Below are 16,909 nucleotides of genomic sequence, written 5' to 3'. Positions count from 1 at the left end.
GAGGGCAAAGACCATGTCAGTGGTTCCTCTGTTAGCGCGAAAGCCGCACTGTGATTCTGGGAGAATATTCTCAGCGACACTAGGTATTATTCTATTTAGTAGAATCCTAGCGAAGATTTTGTCTGCAATGGAGAGCAACGTGATTCCCCTGTAGTTTGAGCAGTCTGATTTCTCGCCTTTGTTTTTGTACAATATGTTGATGGTAAACATACAAAGATTTGGTTTATCTACAAAGTAAAATTGAGAAATTTTAGGATTTAACAATGGAATAAAGTAATTAGGTCCATTTATAAATGCTAGGTGGTGCTATTTTAATTGCCAACAGAGTAATTGTGTTCATAACCATCCGAGAACTTTGAATTATCATTAAATTTAACTCTCAGTTGAAATCAATTAATGTTATGAAGCTCTGCTTTAGGGATTAACTTCCTGACATTATTAATAACCCTATCTGGCTATGCAGGGGTGGGGTGGTGGGGGGGGGGGTAACCTTTTATGTACCTTCATTGTTATATTTGCAGACTCCCTGTTTCATCTTGCTTGATTGGAAGTATGAATGATATTGTGATTGCTCTAGATACTAAACAGAATTCAATTTACCGTTGGTTCAGAATTCTCAGTGACCTAGAAGGTTTGTTATAAAATTCATTGAAAATAAAAAAAATCTAAATTTCCAAGAGTATATGCACAAATCAAGAATGAGTCAATGAACAACTCTTCACTGAAAGACAAACAGTTTTATCATTTAGAAATGTTTTAGAAGGACAGAGTATTTTGATATTTAAGTCAAAAAATGTAATAATTACAATAAAAACAAAAGTGTGAAATGCAAAAGCTGAAATAAAACTGGTTGGAGATCATGCACTTTGCCATAATTCTTTATATATAGACCATGCTGGGATTTTAATTGCACACTTTGAGGAATGTTTCAAGGACTTGCCTAATGAAAGAAAAATGTTTATGGTTCAAGAGAATATCAAAGTCAAAGATCAAGGAAGAGTTCTGAAAATCAGTCACGTGTGACTTTGAAAAAACCTCCTGTCTCAGGCTGGTGGAACACTGTCTCAGTCTGCTTTTATTGGCTCAGTTGAACATTACTGGGAGAAAACCAGATGTGAAGCACAGATGACTTGAAAGAGCAGGTAATTAATATCATCTGGTGATCTACTCTTATCTTGATGGGCTGATGTTTACTACAGTGACCTTAAGGTTGTAACTGACATGACCTTGCCTATTTAAAACCAGGAAGGTCCAAAAGCACTATACTCCAGAGGCAGTACCATTTCCTCTCAGAAGTACAAACAGCTTGGCTTTATAAATATCTTTTTTTTTGTCCTGAACTCAGTTCACGATGGTGAAGATGGTCTTTTAACTTCCATACCGCCGTCTCACAACATAATTGTTACCATCACAACATGCATCCTTTGAATTAAATGTGAAACATATGTCATGCAATTCCAGTTTCTACTGGTATTTACAAAATTATTAATGGGAAGCTATTTCTTTTTATGATATTAGGTGTCAAAACATATTCAGAAATAAGAAGCCCAGGCTGACATTCAGCAATATCTGTCAACAAACATGGGTCCTTGAGTTTGATGTTTGTTTTAAAAAAAGATAAATTAGATTTGAGGTGTAATATTTGGTAACTAGCGTTAAATTCTACATAGTTTAATATGAAGCATTATACATAGCTGTAGGCCACAATAAGTACTTAAAGTTTGTTATCCTTTTATGTGTCTTTTGTAGATGAAGAGTTTGATGTAATTTCCCCAGGAAATTCTTGCTATTTCTTCAAATGATATTTCATGTATTATTAGAATCCTGCTTTTAATGAGGATTCCATTTCCATAACTTAGTTCTTCTCAGGATCTAGGAACAAATCTCCAGACATGGGTATGTCTTGCTGCAGTAATCTCTTAGGTGCTGAAAGACTGGGTAAATCACTGAGCAAAAATCGGTCTGGAAAACAATTCTTAAAAATTATTCCAGAATTGAAAGTTGTAGTTGTAGTTGGTACCACATTACTTGCTACATTTATTTAATGTCCATGACAAGAATCACAAAAAAGTTTTATGTATTACACTATACTTCTGTCTATCCACCAGACTTGTAAAAATAATGTAACAAGATGCTTAAATATTAACACATTCAATATTTGCACATTACATCAAAATTCACGATGATACTGGCAGCACCTTTGGGATTGGGTTCATAACTGTAACATGCAGGCAGGAAGTTCAGGGTCAACATGATAAGTTTGGTCGAATGGCCTTTTTCCATGCTGTACAAATCTATGACTCTGGGGAGAGGCAAATAAATTTCCAATCGTGAGAGAGGGGCATCACTCCAAATTATCCATAGTGAATTCTCTACAGCAGGCTGAAAGAGGATGGTGATCATGATCTTGGATTGAGTTCATTTGTCGACTTCATCTGTGTAATGATACACCCAGCTGGAAGCAGTAAAAGAAAAAAAAATGATAAGAAAACACAGGAAAACATCCTAATGTGAGGTATCCAGCTGGGATTTGAAATGTTCTGTTTCACAACTGCTGTTCATCTATTAGAAATAGCTTTTTCCTCCAAAGGCATTGCTTTTGAATCTCCACAACAGAGAGGGACATCAGCCTTCCTTTTCAGAATGTAGTGTTAGGAAAGATAAATTAGAATTGGGAATCTGTGCCTGAAGAAAACAACCATTACGAATGTTTATTTGGTATTTTTATGCTGTCATCAGTAGAGTGCAACAGTTCTAAGAGGATTAGCACAGGCCAATGCCTATATTGCATAATATAATGTGCTTTATCTTGGTTCTGAAAAGGATCCCACTTTTCTATAGGAGTACTTGTATTTGAAATGTGTGTGAAATATTATTCTATTGCAGAGTTATTGACATATTTTTATCCTTCCCAATATATAGACAAATTACAGACATATCAAATGACATACATGTTGTAATTTAGGTACCTCTTTGAATCTGTAAGAGTTTCTTACACATTTGAAAATAACTTGATTTTACTATGTAGAAGATTTCATCTGATTTTCATTTCATTTGTGTAAACTTGCATCAGAAGTTCAAATATTCCCAAACCATAAATGTTTTTTTATATTTTTAAAAGGTATTTTGTTTCTGAACTTAAAACAATAGCTTTAAGGATTAATAGTAATTCTCACATGTAACACTGTAACCAAAAAGTATCAAATAACGAGATGAAGAGACAATAATATGGCGCCAATCTGCAGACAAATATTTAGACAACCTTTTGAATGGAGGGTGTGTAAAGGATATTCTTTCACTTGGGCTTCCTCTGAGAATGTGTAAGCCACTTATAAGCCATTAGACTTTCAGTGTTAACAAATCATGTTCTACTTACAAATTAGTATTCTGAAGACCAAAGGCAATTGGCAGAAGTAAATGAAAAATTTCCCACACCCTTAACATTGAATGATTTAATATTTCATTTGAAGTGGTGCCAATGCTGTCACACTCCTTCTTTGACAGCAAAAATGATTTCTTCAGTTTTGCAAAACTATTTTTTTAAGAGAACACAACATTTGTTCTTATTCATCCACTTGAATTGGATTGGAAAAATAAACAGGCAATGCAACAATGCAGTGGGTCATGTATTTGCAGTTGCCCTCAGGTTTTCACTTCAAGCCTCTTAGGTGCCTGTTCATTGTTAGTTGCATGATATCAAGAGAATTTGAATGGATGTACCATTATGCCACCTTTCACAGATACTCACTTCAGCTATACGTTAATCAGTTTCTGTGTAACTACTCTTGTTAGTGACTATTCCTTGGACAGAGGTCAAGGTATGGCCCTTGGCTCAGGCCCCTTAACTCACAGTCAAAAAGTGGACAAGTTCCGAATGTGGGGAGGGGAAACCATGTATTCTCTCTCATGTGTCTTTGTTAATCCAAGGTAACTGAGAATAGTTAGAATAAATTGAATTGCCTTTCCATTAAATTGTTCCAACATGTAATTTACGATCAATTCTTTCTGTGGTTCCTTGATGGGATTTGTAGTATTGCACATCTGAGCTGTTAGAATCAATTTTGTCATATCAATATCAGATCATTTAATTGGAATGCACCATTACTAGTATTTTTTTGGTAGTTTTAGGAGTCCTGTCATAAAGCCAAATTTTAACTGGGTGTATGGAAGGAAATTGCCTTTTCTCATTACTTTCCCAGCAGACAATAGAATGCTTTAAATGAATTGCTGGAAGTTGGTGTTGTACCTGGAAAGGCATGAGGATGATGTCAGGTGTCTGCTTTTCACCATAGATGAAGTACTTTGCCAAAGGTTTCAAGAGGGACACTCCTAACAGTTAAAAGAGAACAATTCAGCATCCAGTATATCTAACATTTTAAGTTTTTCAGAAAGTTTCTTCAGATGAGCAGCAGATTCTGTATATACCCCAGAGGGAAACTGTTCCCTGTTCAGGCCTTGTTTTAAACTGCAGCAGGGTCTTATTGATAATACAATTAGCAAAAATACATAGAATGTGGAACAATGCAATGTAGCACAGAACAGACTCTTCGACCCATGGTGTCTGGGCCTAACATGAAACATGATGCCAAATTAAATGTAAAACCCTATTTCTTGCACATGATACATACTCCTCAATTCTCTACATATTCACGTGTCTACCTAAAAACCTCTCAAACTGTACTCTTACGAAATTACATCCATTTTGGTCTGTGGTACTTCAAGCCCCTAAACAAGATTAATGTTGGAAATTTCTGGCAACTAATTTGCTCAATTGTAACTGCCTTCTCACTCAGTTTCTTTGAAGCTCTCTCAATGCAGTTCCAGTACAAACAATTTCCAATTCTGATTGTTCCATATGTACAAATTACTAAAAATTTTAAGGAGTCTAGCCAAGGGTTTCAATTGCTTCAAAACTGAATGTTAAAACAGTGCTGCATTTTGCCCCAGTGGTGAGCTAAAAAGAAGCATAGGATAAGAATTTACAACTGCAATCCTCATGAAACCGACATGTATGAAGCTGCATGCACAAGATGACAAGTAGCAGGGAGAAATGCAGAACAACTCTCAGGTCATATCAAGTAAAATTTAGTGTCATCTGATTTTACAAGTACAAGCCGACGAAACAGCATTCTCCGGTCCTCAGTGCAAAACGTGCAGACACACAACCAGATATACAATACATACAGACAAACAATACATGTGCAAGACAAGTATTTCATCTATACAAATAAATATTGTTTTGTACAAATGAGAGTCTCGGATGGTTAGTGCGAGCAGTTCCTTTGGTCAGTCAGCATTCTCACTGTCCATGGGAAGAAGCTGTTTGTCAACCTGGTGGTCCTGGCTCTGATATTCCTGCAACTCTTTCCCAATGGGAGCAGCTGAAAGATGCTGTGTGCAGGGTGGAAAGGATCTTCAATGATTTTGTGTGCCCTCTTCAGACAACAATCCCGGTAGATCACATTGATGGAGGAGAGAGACTATAATGATCCTCTCTGCCACTCTTATGGCCCTGTGGATTGATCTCCAATCCATTTCAATGCAGCAACCGTACCACACTATGATACAGTTAGCCAGGATGCTCTCAATATGTCATAATGTTGGCTGGTAGCCTTGCCCGCTTCAATCTTCTCAGAAAATGCAGTCACTATTGCTCCTTTTCTGACAAGTGAGGAGATGTTGTGTGTCCACGATAGGTCACTAGTTAAGTGAACTCCAAGGAACTTGGTGCTCTCCATTCTTTTTACTACAGAGTTGATGTGTAGTGGAGGATGGTCGTTCCTGGTCTTTCTGAAGCCCATGATCACCTCCTTCATCTTATCCTTGTTGAGACTCAGGTTGTTTCTTTTGCACCATATCACAAGATTTTCCACCTCTTCTCTGTAGTGCGACTCATCATTGTTGCTGATGAGGCCGACGACTGTTGTGCCAACTGCAAACATGATGACACTGTTGGAGCTGGATCTGGCAACGCATTTATTGGTCAATAGCTTGAACAGGAGCGGGCTGAGCACAGCCCTGAGGGGCACCAGTGCTCAACATGACGGTGCTCTCCCAGGAGGTACATCATAGCCAGGAACTGAGCAATTCCTCCATGGAAGTGATTACAGGTGTGAACAATGGCTGGTAATTCAACCTCTACAAGAATAGGTTGTTCCATTCTCTAGTTTAAGAATACAGGGTAGACCCTTTAGGACAGAGATGAGAAAACATTTTTTTTACCCAGAGAAGTGTGAATCTGTGGAATGCTCTGCCACAGAGGGCGGTAGAGGCAGATTCGCTGATTATGTTCAAAAGAGAGTTAGATAAGACTTTAGTGGGCAAAGGAGTTAAGGGTTATGGGGATAAGGCTGGAAAGGGGTACTGATGGTAGTGATCAGCCAAGATCTGTAAAATGGCGGTGCTAGCTCGATGGGCCAAAAGGCCTACTCCAGCTCCTATTGTCTATTGTCTATTGTCCATTATGGGAACAGAGATATGGCTCACTGGACCAGACTGAAGCATGTTTGGTGCTGGAAACTTACATTGTCAGCTAGTGTGAAGGTCAGCAGAGTGATGTTTCTGTGAGTACTGCTACCACACAGCTCCTGTCACCTGTTTGATCCTGACCTATGTTGCTGTCTGCACTGAGTTTTCATATTCTCCCTGTGATGGCATGGGTTTTCCCAGGATCCTCAGGTTTCCACTCGCATCTTGAAGATGTTTTTGGAAGTTAACTGGCTACCATAGATTGCTTCTCTCGCTCCTCATTGTCAGGAAGTTGCAACATGAGAGGAAATAAGTAACACGGAAATAAGTAGCAGAATGAGATTGACAGAAATACTCTGAGAGCTAGTGTAGGCCAAATAAACTCCTCTGTGTCATAAAAACCTCTGAACCTCGAATGGGAAATGTTCAGGTGGATTCCCACAGTGTCATGAAATGACCATCAAAAAATTCTTTATCATATTTAATTCCAACAAAAGTAATTATCAATCAAGTAACACTGAAAGTCATGCATTATGTCTCTGTATTTCTAAACTAACAAGAAATAGTGAATAAGCTAGTGAGGAATGGCAACAATATTTGTATTTTTGTAATGGCTCACACCACCAGATTCAGGAACAGCTGCTACCCCTCCACCATCAGACTCCTCAATGATAAATGCAATCAGGGACTCATTTAAAAGGACTCTTACTTGTTGATTTTCTTTTTGTTCTCTCTGTATTGCAGTAATTCTGCCGCACCTGCAGGAAAAAGGTATCTCAGGGTTGTATGTGATATCATGTATGTACTCTGACAATATATATGAAATCTGATCTGAATCTGTAAAGTATTCATCTTGAATATATTTTCTCCCGAAGATAATGTTGAAATGTAAATGTAAACAGTTCAGTATCTGCCATGCCTTTTGTTCAATCTCAAAAAAATTAAAATTGGATAAAAATAGACTGAGCTTTCATTGCATGAGAATTAATTTCACAGTTTGCCCTTTAATATTTTTTCTCTCCAGTCTTTGTGGAGGAAATAAATTGTCCAAGAGTGAGCAGAGCATCGTTCAGAATCACAGCTCTCTTTTGTGGAAAATTGCAGGTCTTGATCACATTCCCCATCTCTAACACAGCCTCCTGCATTTAATTACCATGTCACCAATAAGACTTGATTATGACCAAGGAGATGAAATACAGGATGGTGTTTTCTTTGCAGGTGAAATGTCTCTCCTCTTAACATAAAACATGTATTGATGGCAAAGATGCATTGCTTATCTATTCAGACAAGTGATTATTGTCCACAGCAAATGTATTGGTGCATTCAGCATTTTTATAGTAAAGTGATGTACAGTAAAACCCCTGGTATCCTGCACCTATGGGGATTGGTAGATGCCAAATAAGTGAATTTTCCCATTGTATAAGATTGCGTGTTCTGTGCTTGGTGAATTAACCACTATTGGGTGCCAATTTTAAACTTAAGAATTTTTTACCTAATTATTTTCTGCATTTTGTTTTTGCCGGTTGCTTGAATTCTGGTTAACAGGCTTTACTGCACGATCATAGCAGTACAAGGCACCAAGACTACACAAAAGAGTCTGGAAAAACAATCACCTGAAGAAACACCCAAAGATCAGCATGTACAGAGCCGTTGTCATACCCACGCTCCTGTTCGGCTCCGAATCATGGGTCCTCTACCGGCATCACCTACGGCTCCTAGAACGCTTCCATCAGCGCTGTCTCCGCTCCATCCTCAACATTCATTGGAATGACTTCATCACCAACATCGAAGTACTCGAGCTGGCAGAGTCCGCAAGATCGAATTCATGCTGCTGAAGACCCAACTGCGCTGGGTGGGTCACGTCTCCAGAATGGAGGACCATCGCCTTCCCAAGATCGTGTTCTATGGCGAGCTCTCCACTGGCTACCGAGACAGAGGTGCACCAAAGAAGAGGTACAAGGACTGCTAAAAGAAATCTCTTGGTGTCTGCCACATTGACCACCGCCAGTGGGCTGATATCGCCTCCAATCGTGCATCTTGGCGCCTCACAGTTTGGCGGGCAGGAACCTCCTTTGAAGAAGACCGCAGAGCCCACCTCACTGACAAAAGACAAAGGAGGGAAAACCCAACACCCAACCCCAACCCACCAATTTTCCCTTGCAACTGCTGCAACCGTGCCTGCCTGTCCCGCATCGGACTTGTCAGCCACAAACGAGCCTGCAGCTGACGTGGACATACCCCTCCATAAATCTTCGTCCGCGAAGCCAAGCCAAAGAAGAAGATAGCAGTACAGATCTAACCAAGCCCTTTCCTTTTGTTCTTTGTAGCTGATACATTGCCTTCAGCATAATTAGAACAACAAGCTCTTGTTCTCGTGATATGGGATCCTGATCGTAGGCTTTCATTGCACTTCACCTGGTTGAAAGTAAGAGCAATGAGGTTATAATGAATCACTTTGACTGCTGTTATTTCTTCATCTGTCTCTTAGCTTGTCATGCCTTTTTCAATTATTTTTTGTTATTGAAAATGAGCTCAATACCATTCTCCACTTTAACTCATTATTTGCAAGGATATGTAGACTTTTACTTTCCCTTCCTAATATCTATCTTAAGAGTTTATAATCAAAGTGGGTCGTCAGGTTATCATTCTGTCCAAATTGAGCCTGTGTTCCTCACGAGTGTTATTGGTTCTGTCTAGTATTGTGGGTTTCGCCCTTTCACCCAGGTCTTTCCATTCAAAACATTTCTGCTGTGAACTAATCTGGATTAGTAACATTCATATTTTATATTTTTTATGGACCTATAATTGTTTTGTAAATTTTGGTTGTTGCCATAATTAAATTTTAAAGGCTATTTTATTGATTAATCGAACAATTAACAAATAATAATCCAGATACAATTTTTCTTTGATGTTGCATTCCCATTGCTTTTCAATACCTCAGACAAGAACTCAATGTGACCACTGATAGATAATCATAGAGAAATGATTTCATTATCCTTGAACAATAAACTTCAAAATATTCTAACTTGTGCTGCTTTGTTCAGAAGTATTTATTGGAATCATTCAATGGATCTTTTTGAATGAACATTAAATTGTGTGTTGTCAAGTTAGCTAATCTGCTGGAATGCTCACAATAAGGAGAAATACAATATATTCTAAGCAGAAGTTTGCTGCTCAGAAGGGGACCATATTCCAGAATCACAGGCTTTGGGTCTTTGTACCTATATTTGAAGAGCTCACAGGAAATTTATCTCACAAATTCTTGTTCAAAAAGAAATAAATAGCAGCATTAAACATTCAGGAATATTTACTCAAGAAAACTTCAGCCATGAAAATATGCTTGGTATGTTATAATTATTTTATCTTAAATCCTTTGAACAGCTGGATGTTGTTAGACACTATAATAAATATAACAGTAACATGCCAAGTAACAAACAGTGGGCCAGGCATCAGATCAGAATATCAAAGCAATATAAAAATTCTATCTGCACAATGGAATATTATTATTCCTTTATAGTCTCCACAGCCTTTGTCAATACAACTTAAATAAGAGGTGCTTTTGGACAGCAGATCCCTTTAAACATTCTTGAAGCGGCGGTTGTGTGTTTAGAAAATGCACATGTTTATGACAATTTGCTCCAGGAGTAATCAAGCAGTTCAGTGATTTGACCAATTGACTCTCAATTGGAATGTGATGAATTTAAAGATTCACATCTGTGCCTCACTCATACACTGTATTCATCTGCTGCTGTGAGGTCTTGTCCCTACATCTCCATCCAGGGCCACACACAGGTGAAGCAGAAGTTCATTGGCACATTATCCAACCAAATCTACTGCATCGAGTATACCCACCGCAGCCTCTTCTACATCAGTGAGAACAAACACAGATTGGATGACTGCTTCGCCAAACACCTGTGCTCTGTTTGAATCTAAACAAACTTCTTGGAGTCAACTATTTAAACTCCCCCAACCTTTCCTACTCTGACATTCAGGGTGATGCAAAACATAAGGTTAAGAAACAACAAATCATATTCCTCCTGGATATCCTAAACCTAATAGCATAAACATCGATTTTTCTAATTTGAGGTATCGCCCAACCCCATCTGATTGCATCTCTATTCACTCCTGATAAAAACCTCCTCTCTCTCACCTTTCTTTCCCCCTCTTCCAAGCGGTTTTCCCCCTCTACCTGTCTCGCCACCACTCACTCCTTCTGTCTTAATATCTCTGAGTCCTTTCCCCAGATTCTTTCCCCCTTTTCATAATATCAATCCCTTTTCTCTGGTCTAGAAGGGTCCAGACCCAAAATGTTGACTGACCATTTCTACTCATGGGTGCTATCTGACTTGCTGCAATGCTTTCTCTGCATTCAAAATTGTTCTGTTTCTGTCAAATCATACCCTCTATATCCTATTATTGTAGTAGATGTGCACCATTCTTTTTCTTTTTCTTCATTTGACGAGCAGAAGGCTCCATGAGTTAATAAATGGTAATAAGTGTCTCAATAACCAATTTTTTCTTTGTAAATATAAAGAAATCTATTGATAACTCAGTATCTTGCCAGTGTTCTATAGTGTAACTAGAATTTTTATGTGTACATAGATGATTGTCATTAATTTCCTGAATATGACTTGGGCCTTCCTATCACATCTATGATTAGATGCAGGCAAAAACTTGAAGCATCTCATCTCGTTAAGTTGCACTAAATCTACTACAGAGCATTACAGGACAGAACAGATCCCTCAGCCCATAATAATGTGCCGATCTATGAAAACCTACTCAACAATCTAAACTTCCCTACCTCACATCCATAATCCTCTATTTTTCTTGCCTGCCCATGAATCTTTTAAATGTCCTTATTGTACCAGCCTCCACCATCATCCCTGGTAGTGATTCCAGGCACCCCTACTCTGTGTTTAAAAAAAACAATCCCTTAAACTTTCATCCCCTCATCTTATGCAAATGCCCTCTGGTATTGCCACTTTGCCCAAACTTATCTATGATTCTCACAATCCTGTAGACTTCTATTAAATCACCACTCACCCTTTTTCACTCCAAAGAGAAAAGCCTGAGCTCTGTTAACTTTGCCTCATGAGACACATTGTCCAATCCGCGCAACATCCTGTTAAATCTCCTCTGGACCATCTCCAAAGTATCCACTTCCTTCCTGTAATGAGGTGACCAAAACAGAATACGACATTGCAAGTGTAGTCAAGTCAAGTCAAGTTTATTGTCATCTGGTTGCACAAGTACAACTGGACAAAACAGCATTCTCCGGTCCTTAGTGCAAAACATGCAGACACACAATTAGACACAACTCACATATAGACAAACAATACAAATACAGGACAAGTATTCATATGTACAAATGAATAAATAGAGGTTTTTAATGAATATGAGACTTTTGGATGGTTAGTTCCTTTGGTCAGTCAGCATTCTTACTGACCGTGGGAAAAAGCTGTTTCTCAGCCTGGTGGTGTTGGCTCTGATGGGAATAGCTGAAATCCTCAATGATTTTATACTGTCTTCAGGTAACGATCCTGGGAGATCATGTTGTTTGGGGAGAGGGAAATTCCAGTGATCTCTGCACTCTTATGGTCCTGGGGATTGATCACTGATGCATTTCTCTGCAGCAACCATACAACACTGTAATTCAGCTAGTAGGACACTCTTGATAGAGCTGCCGTATAAGGTTGACAAAATGGTGGCCGGTAACTTGGCCCACTTCAGTTTTCTCAGAAAATACACTCACTGTTGTGCTTTCCTGATAAGTGAGGAGATGTGTGTTCTCAATCGATCACTGGTTGTGGTCTCCAAGGTACTTGGTGCTCTCAACATGGACAAGATGAAGGGGATGACTGTGGACTTCAGGAGGACCAGGAATGATCACCCTCCACCAGTTGAGACTTGGATCATTATTCTCACACCATATCATGAGATTTTACACCTCTTCTCTGTAGTGTGACTCATCATTGCTGCTGATGAGGTCAATATTGTACATTGACCTGTTGTATATTCTGCCAACGTGATAATACTGTTGGAGCTGGAACTGGCAAAACAGTTGTGGGTCAGTAGCATGAACAGGAGTGAGCTGAGCACACAGCCCTGTGGTGCACCTAGTGTTCAGCGTGATGGCACTCAGCATCTTGCTTCTGACATGGACAGATTGTGGTTCTGCCATTAGGAAGTCCAGAATCCAGTTACAGAGAGGGGTGTTGAGTCTCAGCGAGGACAGCTTCTCCACTAGCACTGGGGAATGATTGTATTAAATGCTGAGCTGGTCAATGAACAGCATTTGTGATGTTGTTCTCCAGATGGCTCAGGATGGAGTAAAGGGTCAAGGCTATAGCATCATCAGTTTTCAGCTGCAATATTACCTCATGGCTCTTGAACTCAATTTCCTCACAAATGAAGGCCAGCATACAATAAGCTTTCTTAACTACCTATAAACCTATTCAGCAACCTTGATAAGTCAATGGATTTGGCCCCATGCTCCCTCTGTTCTTCTACACTGTTAAGAATCCTGTAATTAACCACCTTCAAGATCGACCTTCCAAAATGCATCATTTCACACTTATCCAGATTGAAATCCATCTGCTGTCTACCTTATCTATTCCTCTCATAATCTTGAGGGCTTCTATTAAGTCATCTCTTATCCTTCTTTTTTATAGAGCTGCAACATTCCCTCATTACTCTGGAACTCATTCCTCTGACTAATGAAGCTCAGCCTATTAATATGCACAGAAATATTGAGAGATCTATGGATTTGGGTCCAAAGGTTCCTCTGTTCTTCCACACTGTTAAGTATGCTACCACTCTGCCTCCAGGTTTGACTTACCAAAATGCATCACCTCACACTTATCCAGATTGAACTGCATCTGCCAATTTTCCGCCCAAGTGCATCCTGCTAATATTCTGTTGTAACCTATGACAACTTTCAGCACTATCCATAACTCCTTCAACCTTATTATCATCCACAAACTTACTGACCACCTCTCTACTTCTTTGTCCAGGTCATTTATAAAAAGAACACAAAGAGAAGGGTCAAAGAACAGATCCCTGCAGAACTCCACTAGTCGCTGACCGCTAGGCAGACTACACTCCATCTACTACTACACTCTGCTTTCTGCAGGCAAGCTAATTCTGAATCCACACAGCCAAGATTCCATGGATCCCATTTCTTAAGATTTTCTGAATGTCTACCAAGAGAGACATGATTATTGTAGCAGTTAGTGTGATGCTATTACAGTGGCAGCAGCCCAGGTTCAAATCTGGTGTGAACTGTAAGGAGTTTGTGTGTTCTCTCGTGTCTGCATGGCTTTTATCTGGGGACTGCAGTTTCTTCCCACCCTCCAAAATGTTCAGCATTGTAGGTTATGTGGATGTAATTGGGTGGAACAGATTTAAATGGCTGGAATCGGTTTGTACCATGTTATAAATTAAAATAGTAAATAAATAAATAGATACAATGAAAAAAATGCCTTACCAAAATCCATACACTCCACGTCTACTGTTCTACTTTCACTAATTTCTTTTGTACTTCCTCAAAAACTCAGTTAGACTCGTGAATCACAACTTGCCCTTCATAAAGCCATGCTGATTATTCCGGAGAAGACTATACTTCTTGGAATCTCTTAAACATGGCCCCTAAGTATACTTTCCAATATTTTGCCCACTACTAACGTAAGACTCACTTCATCTGTAATTCCCAGGATTATCCTTATTACATTTTTTGAATAAGTCAACTACATTTGCCATTCTCCAATCCTATGGTACCTTCCCTGTGGCCAGGCAGACTTAAAGATCATTGCCAATGTCCCAGTAATCTCCTCCCTTGATTTCTGTCATAACTTGGACTATATCTCATCTGGTCCCGAGGACTTATCAATCCAATTTTTTTAAGAAGATACAGCACTTCCTCTTTCTTTACCTCAACATGCTCTAGCACATAAGCTTATTCTACACTGACATTACGTTGACCTATGTCCCTCTCTGACCTGCTGAGTTTCTCCAACATTGTGTTTTTACAGACTTACATGTTTCTCTCTCTCACACTCTCTCTCTCTCTCTCTCTCTCTCTCTCTCTCTCTCTCTCTCTCTGGTGAATAATAAAGCAAAAAATTAATTTAGGTCCTCCCCTACCTCTTGTGCCTCCAGGCATATTTTCCTTCCTTTAACCTTATGTGGCCCTACCTTCACTCTAGTGATCCTTCTTATCTTCATGTATGCATAGAATACCTTAAGATGTTCCTTACTCCTATTTGCAAAGACCTTCTCATGTCCTCTTCTAGCTCTTCTAAGTCCTTTGTTTAGATGCTTCTTGGCTATCAAATAAGTCTCATGAGCCCTTCCTAAATCTTATATGAATGCTTCCTCCTTCCTCTTAACTAGCTGCCTTGCCTCTTTTATCAACCACAATTCCTTTATCCTACCATATTTTCCTTATATCAGTGGGACAGATCTATCCATAACTCTGCACAAGTGATCCATAAACATCCTTCACATTTCTTTTTCCTGAGTATATCTGTTCCCAATACAGTTCCTGTCTTAATCCCATCATAATTAACCCTTCCCAATTAAACACTTTACTCTTTGGTCTACTCCTATCCTTGTCCATAGCTGCTAAAGGTCAGGGAGTTTAGTCAATGTCACTGAAATGTTCCCCCACCAAAAGGTCTGACATTTGACCAGGTTCATTACCCAGTACTACATCCAGTATGGCCTCTCCTGTAGTCAGGAATCCTTCTTAGACACACATGACAATTCGGTCTCATCGATCGTTCTTGCAGTATGAGGTGCCTGTCAATATTAGGGAAGTTGAAGCCTTCCATCTCCACATCCCTGTTATTTTCTGCACCATTCTAAAATATGCCTACTTCTTTGTTCCTCAGTGTTGGAAGAGGTACTTGGGGACCTATAGACTACTTCCAGTATTGTGATGGCTCCCTTCCTATTTCTGACTTCCACCCACACTGACTCACTTCCTCCATAATCCCTCCACAACATCCTCTCTTCCTGCAGTGTGATACTATCCCTGATAAGTAATGTTCCCCCCTCTTTTATCTTCCTTCCTACCCCTTTTGAAACATCCGCATCACCTAATCCTTTCTTTCTGTCAGTCAGCCAAGTCTCAGTACAGTAATTCAATGTACTGATCCATGCTGTCTAAGTTCATCTCCCTTATTCCTAAAACTTCTTGCATTGAAGTGAACACAGTTCAATCCTTCTAAATGACAACATTTATGTTCCCTCCACTGCCCGTCCTTTCTCACAATTTCTCTACACAATGCCTCAACCTTTTCACCATCTGTTCTATTCTCTGCTGTATCATTGCGGTTGCCATCTTCTGCTAATATGTACAGAAAATACAAAAAGGCCCAAATGGATTGATAAATGTCTAAAATACTAATTATATGTGTGAAGAAAATTGAAATGTTCTGTTTTCCTGAACTTTCTCTAAGAGTGACCTGTCTTTCTGCCTTTACTGTTAGTATCTGAAGAATGCAATTAAAACATAGTTTGAAGTATGCATCTAATGAGATCTGATTTGTTAGATACATTGACTTACCGTCTTTATAGATCTCACTTCTTGTATGTATTCAGATGCAGGCTTTATAGATCTGGCTTGTTAAAAGTTGAGTTAATTACAGCTCATTTTACTTAGGGAATTGAGGAGATTTGGAGAATGTGTCTTATGAGGCAAAATGAACAGAGCTCAGGCTTTTCTCTTTGGAGTGAAAAAGGGTGAGTGGTGATTTAATAGAAGTCTACAGGATTGTGAGAATCATAGATAAGTTTGGGCAAAGTGGCAATACCCGAGGGCATCTGCATAAGATGAGGGGATGAAAGTTTAAGGGAATGTTTTTTTTTAAAAAAACACAGAGTAGGGGTGCCTGGAATCACTACCAGGGATGATGGTGGGGACATTTAAAAGACTCTTGCAAGTTTCTACAGGTGTACCGTGGAGAACATTTTGACTGATTGCATGACTGCAATGGAGGTGCCATTGCTTAGAACATACAGAGTGTTGTGAACTTGACCATTGCCTTCATGGGCATCAGTCATCAAGGGCATCTAGAATAGGCAGTGTCTAAAGGATACAGTCTCTATCATCAAGGACCCTCACCAGCCAGACGATGTCCTCTTCACACTGTTACCATCGTGAAGGAGATTCAGGAGTCTGAAGTTGAACACCCAATGGCATAAGGAGAACTTTTTCCCCTCTGCCATCAAATTTCAGAATGGACAAAGAAACACAGATATTACCTCAATTTCTCTTAGCTTTGCATCTATTTATTTATTTATTTTAAAATGTGATTTTTATAGCAATATTTGCACTGTAATCCTGCTACAAATAACAAATTTTGTTACATGTTCATGACAATAAATTTTAATCCAGAGATTCTCATTAATTAAGATGTGTAAATAAATATGGAACCGT

General features: G+C 39.1%; 1 long non-coding RNA gene across 1 annotated transcript in view; it reads left to right on the top strand.

Annotated features, from left to right (window-relative positions):
- The first annotated feature begins 1,054 nt into the window (after positions 1-1,054).
- The window catches only part of LOC138743991 (uncharacterized), a 45,582-nt gene continuing 29,727 nt past the window's right edge, over positions 1,055-16,909 (top strand). Inside the window, exon 1 of the long non-coding RNA XR_011345171.1 lies at positions 1,055-1,142. This is a non-coding gene — a long non-coding RNA (uncharacterized lncRNA). The remainder of the gene's footprint in view (positions 1,143-16,909) is intronic.

This window comes from Narcine bancroftii, chromosome 10, assembly GCF_036971445.1.
Source record: "Narcine bancroftii isolate sNarBan1 chromosome 10, sNarBan1.hap1, whole genome shotgun sequence".
Classification (NCBI taxonomy): domain Eukaryota; kingdom Metazoa; phylum Chordata; class Chondrichthyes; order Torpediniformes; family Narcinidae; genus Narcine; species Narcine bancroftii.
This window is presented reverse-complemented; position numbering and strand designations above follow the sequence as displayed.